Below are 7184 nucleotides of genomic sequence, written 5' to 3'. Positions count from 1 at the left end.
GAATTTGTCTGTATGGCTAGATTCTAAAAACAAAGTAATTGCTGAGAAACGAGACAAAGAATTACTTTTAAAAAACCACAGGCTTTTAGGAAAATTTTGCTTTTGAGTACAGAAAAAGCATTTACTTATGTGAGTCCAATAGAATGTACTGTTTTTTATACAAGTAAGCATGTTTGCATTTTTACCAAGGTCTGTCTTTAATAAAATTTCTCATATTACTAAGAACCCAGAAACTAAATAAGCATAATTTTAGTCTATATTGCCTCCATGGAATAAAAAGCTTCTCAAATTAGAATTTAAAATCTCAATTTCAGTTTTCCTTTCAAAGTATGTATTTCTCCCACTTTTCATCCAGAAGGAGGCTATTTGTTGTGTTAATCTCTTTTTCATCTTTGAGGATTTCCTAAGATCTGTCAGATGGTGCTGGAAAAACAAGAAACATAGCTGAAAGGAAGTATGTTCTGATTATTGCAAGAGAAACCTGCACTTGATTGATGTTACCATGAAAATTAAGTTTAAAGTCTTTCTTTGGTGATATTTTAACAATTACTCAAGGTTATTGCCTAGTTATATAGAAGTAAATTGCAGTCTAAAAATTTCCAACCTCCAGACAGTTAAACTGTCTCTCTAACATGGTTATTAACAGTAAAATGTCTTTGGTGAATTATTTTCTTATGAAAATCTTTCAAAAAGAGATTACTGTAAGTTACAAGAGCCTATTTAGATACAAGACCATTGATAAGAGACAGGGACAGAAAACTCAAAATATATGCAGTAAATCTAAAACAGAAATGCACTTTAGCGATTAGGCACTTTCTCTTAAATAGTTCAGTAAAGCTAAACAGTTCACAATATTATATAACATACTTTTCTTCCCTTAAAGAATCATTTCAAGTTACATATAGTTGAGCAAACTCATTACATTTATAAAATGTGGCCTATTAATATGGGATAGATTTTTAATGAATAAAGAAATATACTTTTCTAAAAGTAGTTAAAAGGCATCACCCCAACGTATCTGGGCCCCAGACTGAATGACCTAATACTGCCTCATCAGTGAAACTTTTAGTTTATTTGTTTTTATACTTTAAAGCATAATCTGGAGAAAGGGCCATATTTGGATTTTTCTATTAACTAATGTAATTACTTCAGTTAAAGTGATGTCTATAAAGTACAGTCCTGCTTTAGATCCAAGGTTCCTTGACCCTTGTGCATCTATGATATCTAAAGCAGACAAAACAGCTTACAAAATCTTTTATGGAAGTAAAGTTCTTTCAGTTTGTTGCTTAAGAAACAAGAGATTAAAGAAAAACTTAATTTAGTTTTATTCTCCAATTTTGCAGATTCAGACGATTACTCCTATAGGCTATTTGTCTAAGGAGTTTATCTTATTAGTACCCCAAGTTTGTAAAACTAACCACCTGTGTATTTTTGCCTTTAAATTTTTCTATACCTGGTTTCTTACAAATTCCACAACCTGACTAGGGATAATTAACTAGGGATTAGTGTATTACTAGATATGAAAATAGTACCATACTTAGAAAACCATAGCTGAGTATGTGAAGAAGTCTGTGGTTCTAATAGTAATACCATGTTACTTAGGACCATCATAAAATGTGTACCTTTCCCCATATAACTGATGCCCTTCTTTATGCAAGGTTTTCACATGTTTTGGCACATATTCCATTGCATTTCAATAAAAATGTTAATACATTAACATTAAATAGGGGAATTTTATATAAAACTATTCTCAATGCCATAAATGCTTCCTATATGTTTCCTTGGAAAATAGTGACATTACATAAGATGAGGCAGCAGGCCAAATTTAATAAGATCATGTATATAAAATTCATTTAAGGCTTTAAGTTTTGGCTGGGAACCCCAAAACATCCAGGTCTCATTTGTGGTTTTTTAAAACGCACTCTCAATTCATTTTGAGTTAATTAAAATCAGCTTCCATAAGTAATCAAGGACATTATCATAGCTCTGACCTTAAAGAACTTATGTATAAAACAATAATCCCAGTTCCCCCTGATTACTACAGGATCTAAAATGAAATATCCTCAAACCATTAATTCTGGTTAAGCATATTTATCTATGACACTGCATTTTTTCTATTTTATACATATGGTATGGGAATGTGACAGGTTACTAACAGTTTTAATCTACAATTGCTTTGAGATTTTTGAAATCCATAAAATAGCTAATGTTATCTGCCCTAAACATCCTAATACTTAAATCATCATAACCTTCTGCATGCCACAATGACGCACACTTAAGGCCAACTGAAAAAAGGGAAACAATGTACTCATTAGATAAAAGCCCCAATATAGCGATGCACCATGTTTCATGAAGCAGCACTGGCTCGTCATAAGGCCTTATGAAAGATTAACCTCACTTACTCATTAATTTTGTTAGAAGTAAATGTGATCAGCTGCCAACATTTCAAATGGTTGAGAATCTCACTTCAGCTCTCCAAGAAGTCACGTACATTTTCTGGAGGGTGAACAGGCCCTCCCTGTGTGACGGGTAGACGACACAGACAGATGACGCAAGATGCCTATAATTATAATGGACTTTAAAGTGAAGAACAATTGGAATTCTTCCCAAAAGGACTTGCACACTCAAGAGTGAACTGTTTTGCACACAAAAAGCTTACTGAGAACAGGACAGTGGCTCAAGGACCACTTTTCTAAATATATTTCCCATACAAAATAATTTCAAGATATAATAATTATTAGTTCCTTGTACAGTACTCTATTTAAACAAGAATTAATCAAATAGTAAGTATGTGAAAACTGCAACACCACAAAGATTGAGGCATGTTACTAGTGTAATCAAACAATAGAACAGGCAAGCAAAATATTTAGAAGGCTGAATCATGGCCGCATATCTAACTGATTTCAAGCGTGACTTGTACACTGTGAGACAGCACAGATAACTTATGCAGATGGTTCAGTAGCAGAATGGCACTTGGTTTGCTCTTAATAGAAACAACATAAATGCAGCTGACAATTTAGAGACAGACAATAGCCTTATTCGCATGCTGAAAATCTGGTTGTGTCCCTCTAGTCCACACACCGTTCACTGTGCAATCTGTTGATGAGTAAACTCATAGTGCAGGATTCATTCAGTGGGATCTAGGCCCCTTGGTCTAACCGAAATCAATTCTTGGTCGATACTGCAATACCATGGGGTATGACTGATACAAAGGGCCATCCTGAGGGCAGACTTGTGAAACTGAGCAGTTCAGACACCGAAAATTTTCGCCTCTTAGTCGCCATCTTGTCATGTCGATGAACTCCACAGTATGGTCCTTCCCCATAATTTCACCATGGCACAGCACATCCAACTCATAAGAACTTGGAAGTTTTAGTTTTAAACTTAGAAAAATTTTAATAGTTCCCACAGTTACACGTGTAGAAAACCAAATGAATTCCTTCATTAAACCCTTTACTGCATTGTCCCGATTGTCCATTATTTCGTAAACGATCTAGACATATAGCAATTTGTGGGTCAATTCTGTGATAGCCTTTTTAAAAAAAAATTAATTTATTATTTTTGGCTGTGTTGGGTCTTCGTCGCTTCGTGCAGGCTTTCTCTAGTTGCGGTGAGCGGGGGCTACTCTTCGAAGGTTCGGGGGCGTGGGCTTCTCACTGCGGTGGCTTCTCGTTGCAGAGCACAGGCTCTAGGCACGTGGGCTTCAGAATTTGTGTCACATGGGATTCAGTAGTTGTGGCTCGCGGGCTCTAGAGTGCAGGCTCAGTAGTTGTGGCACACGGGCTTAGTTGCTACACGGCATGGGGGATCTTCCCGGACCAGGGCTCGAACCCATGTCCCCTGCATTGGCGGGTGGATTCTTAACCACTGCACCACCGGGGAAGAACTGTGATAGTCTTTATCATCTTGATTTTCATCACCTTCTTCATCTACTTTAGGTTTGTCAACTTTTGAAGTATCATCTTGTCCATTTTCTTGAGGCTTGTTTTTCTTCCAAAATTCACTCTCAAGTTCTTGTTCTTGTAGTCCAGGGACCAACTTAAATATAATTTCCTCTAATGTGTTATCCAAGCTCAACCTTTCTAATGGGTTTGTCTCATGAACCTGGTTGCCACACCTTGGACAACCATTGCTATCTTCAAAGTGCTGGACGGTACGGGTCTTACAGAAGGTGTGGAGGCATTCCGTCACTGTAGTTGGCTTGATCAGATACCCTTTATAGATACAGCAGGTGATGTAAGGATTGAAATCTTTTACCAAGTGTCTCCTTTGGGTAGCCATTTGTGGTTAGCTAGGACTGGCTCTAGTAGTTCAGGCAAACAGGGGTATTAAGTGGATGAGAGTTTGATCCCAGGAGCTGGTGTGGAGTTCCCAACTGCATGCCCCGAGGCATTAGAACTAACATCCAGACTTCTCATGTCATCGCTGGTCATCACTCCTTTTGGTGGTTCTGCTTTTCCGTATCCTGGGGCTGCGGCCACCGCTGCTCCTCAACGCCAGCATGCCGGCCTCAGAGGGAAGGAAACAGAGAAATAGCACCTGCTGCGGCCTGGCCAGTCCCTGGGCCCCGTGGAGACTTGTATTTTCTAAATTTAATCCTTACTTTATATTGGAGTATAGTTGATTTACAATGTTGTGTCAGTTTCAGGTGTACAGCATAGTGATTCAGTTATACAGATACATGTATCCATTCTTTTTCATATGCTTTTCCCATATAAGTTATCACAGAATATTGAGCAGAGTTCCCTGTGCTATACAGTAGGTCCTTGTTGATTATCCATTTTACATATAGTAGTGTGTATATGTTAATCCCAAACTCCTAATTTATCCCCCCCACCATTCCCCTTAGGTAACCATAAGTTTGTTTTTGAACTCTGTGAGTCTGTTTCTGTTTTGTAAATAAATTCATTTCTATCATTTTTTATTAGAGACTAGAATTCTAATAAGCCAGAGTCACAAAGAGATAAAGCAGTACCAGTCTTCCCATTACATTTTTTTGGAAGAAAATATAGTTGTTTTCATGAAAATATGTCATTTATGTTAACGTATAATTTATTTATTTGAATTATTTTAAAATGACAATATAATGCTTGAAATTTATTGGTTTAATTTTCAGTGAGGCAAGCATCCAGTGATATCCATATAAACACCCACATGAAACTCCACATAAACAAAGGATCTTTGAAGTTGCAGTAATCTTTAAGATTGTGAAGGAGTCCCAAGACCAGCATATTTGAGAATCACTGGTCTAGGCTAGGCTCCTTTTCTCTGACTCTGGGAGAGCCCTGTGCTCCCTATTTCCTCTGCCTTCTAGGCTGAATTTCTTTGTCCACTACACTGATAGTTCCTACTTAATGGCCAGCTTCTAGTTTCTTTCTGTTTTTCTGTGACTCTTCCATGAACCTTGTGACGTGGATTTTGATCTCGGTTTTCCAGATCTCACAGTCATTCTTCTTTCTCTTCCTTGATGGGGGTCAGGAATCTCGGGTAAGTTCTCTTCCAGGCAATTTAACACAGTAGTAGACTTCTGTTTTGTTTTTTTCTGCCTCACATCCAAGCTCTCTTCCTGTTTTGGGGAATCCCATATTGTTGACTCTTGGTGGGAGACAGCTGCATCTCCCACTTCAGTAACTAAAGGCAGCAAATACCCCTCCATACTCATGGTCCATTGGATACAGCCATGTGAACTAGGCTTGACTAACTGAAGGCCCTGCCTGGGGCTTTGACTCTGGAGAGGGTGACGGAAGGAGGAAGGATGGATTCAGACTTATTTGTGGCAGCATAAAGTATTCAGTGGTTAACAGGGGCCACACGCAGTGCCAGCAGTAGCAGTGTCCTGCGGTGATGTGGACAGTGCTGTTGGCAGTGAGGTTCTGCACAGCCCGGGAATCCTAATGCATCGATGCCTTTGTTTCCGCCCATTTTATGTGCTTTCTCCAGCTTTTCTGTCAATTCTGCAAGCTACCTGATTTCCTTTCAATATATTCCTTTTCTGCCTACGTTAGCCAGAGACCATTTCTATTTACAATCAATAATAGCTAACACTTCAATAGTGCTTTTTGTGTGCCAGGCACTGTTCTTAGTACTTTGCATGTATTAACTCCTTTAATACTCACAGCAGTGCTGTAAGAAAGATACCATTATAAACCTCTTTCTACGTATGGGGAAAATATGGTAGAGGTTAAATCCTGTTCCCCACATCACACAGATAGTAAGTGGCCATGCCAGGCTGCAGGCCCAGGCAGACTGGCTCCAAGCCCAGGCTTTTACACACTCTGTACCACTCTGGCTGAACACATACGTGACTGAGACAAAGATGTAAGTCTAAATTACCACTGAGCAAGCAATAGGGGCCAGTGCTACATGAAATCTGGGTCTTTCATCAGCTCTTACAAATATAATCCTTTTGACAAACAGGCATGGGCCTTCATTTGCATATGAAGCCGAATTTAAAACAGTAATAGCAAATTAATTTGTGGTTAGCCATGGCAGGTATTTTTCTAAATATTTTAAATTTTCCATTCTAGCTGGGCTTTATACGGATTATAACGAGAGTCTATTTAGGATCTGTCAAATAAGGTGGTAACATGCCCTGTACCTTTAAATATGTGTACATATACATATACATACATACACATATATATTAAGTGTATGTGAACTGGCAGTTGCATGTAGTGCTGATGGCTTGCCGGTGGTTGAAATGGAGAAATGACCAATGGTGTAATGTATCAGCACTTCAGTGTGTGCTCCCCTGGAACTCAGAATAATCTGAGTTGGTTAAATCCTCTCCACCTCCTTTCTCACACTCCTCCACTCTCCAGGGCTAAGCAAGGGAATGTGGATGCTGTATTTTATTTTATCTAAACCATAAAATGAACATCAGGCAGTGATGTTCAATTACTAGATGTTTAATTACAAGAAAGGAAAAAAATCAAACAATAAAAAGATTTCAGGGCATTAGCTCAGTTCCATACACTGCATTGTATAATTACTACCCACCCAGCTTCTCAGCAATTACATCATCACGAGCAGTGAAATTACATTTCAGTGATAATTTTAAAAGTACAGCAGTAGCAATCCAGTATTAATAAATCTGAACATGAGTACGGAAAACTAGTGTCTATGGTTCAGTAAGTACTACCGCCTGTATTTGGAGTTAAATCTTCATTTAGCGTAGATTTGAT

General features: G+C 38.1%; 1 pseudogene; it reads right to left on the bottom strand.

The window, feature by feature from the left end:
- Window positions 1–2387: 2387 nt before the first annotated feature.
- On the bottom strand, window positions 2388–6054 carry LOC111173290 (polycomb group RING finger protein 5-like; annotated as a pseudogene).
- Between the last annotated feature and the right edge of the window lie 1130 nt (window positions 6055–7184).

Source organism: Delphinapterus leucas, chromosome 2 (genome assembly GCF_059928025.1).
Source record: "Delphinapterus leucas isolate spDelLeu-1000000601 "Yukka" chromosome 2, BTC_Dleu_Yukka2, whole genome shotgun sequence".
NCBI lineage: Eukaryota > Metazoa > Chordata > Mammalia > Artiodactyla > Monodontidae > Delphinapterus > Delphinapterus leucas.
Note: the sequence above shows the minus strand (reverse complement) of the source record. Positions and strands in the feature narration are given on the sequence as shown.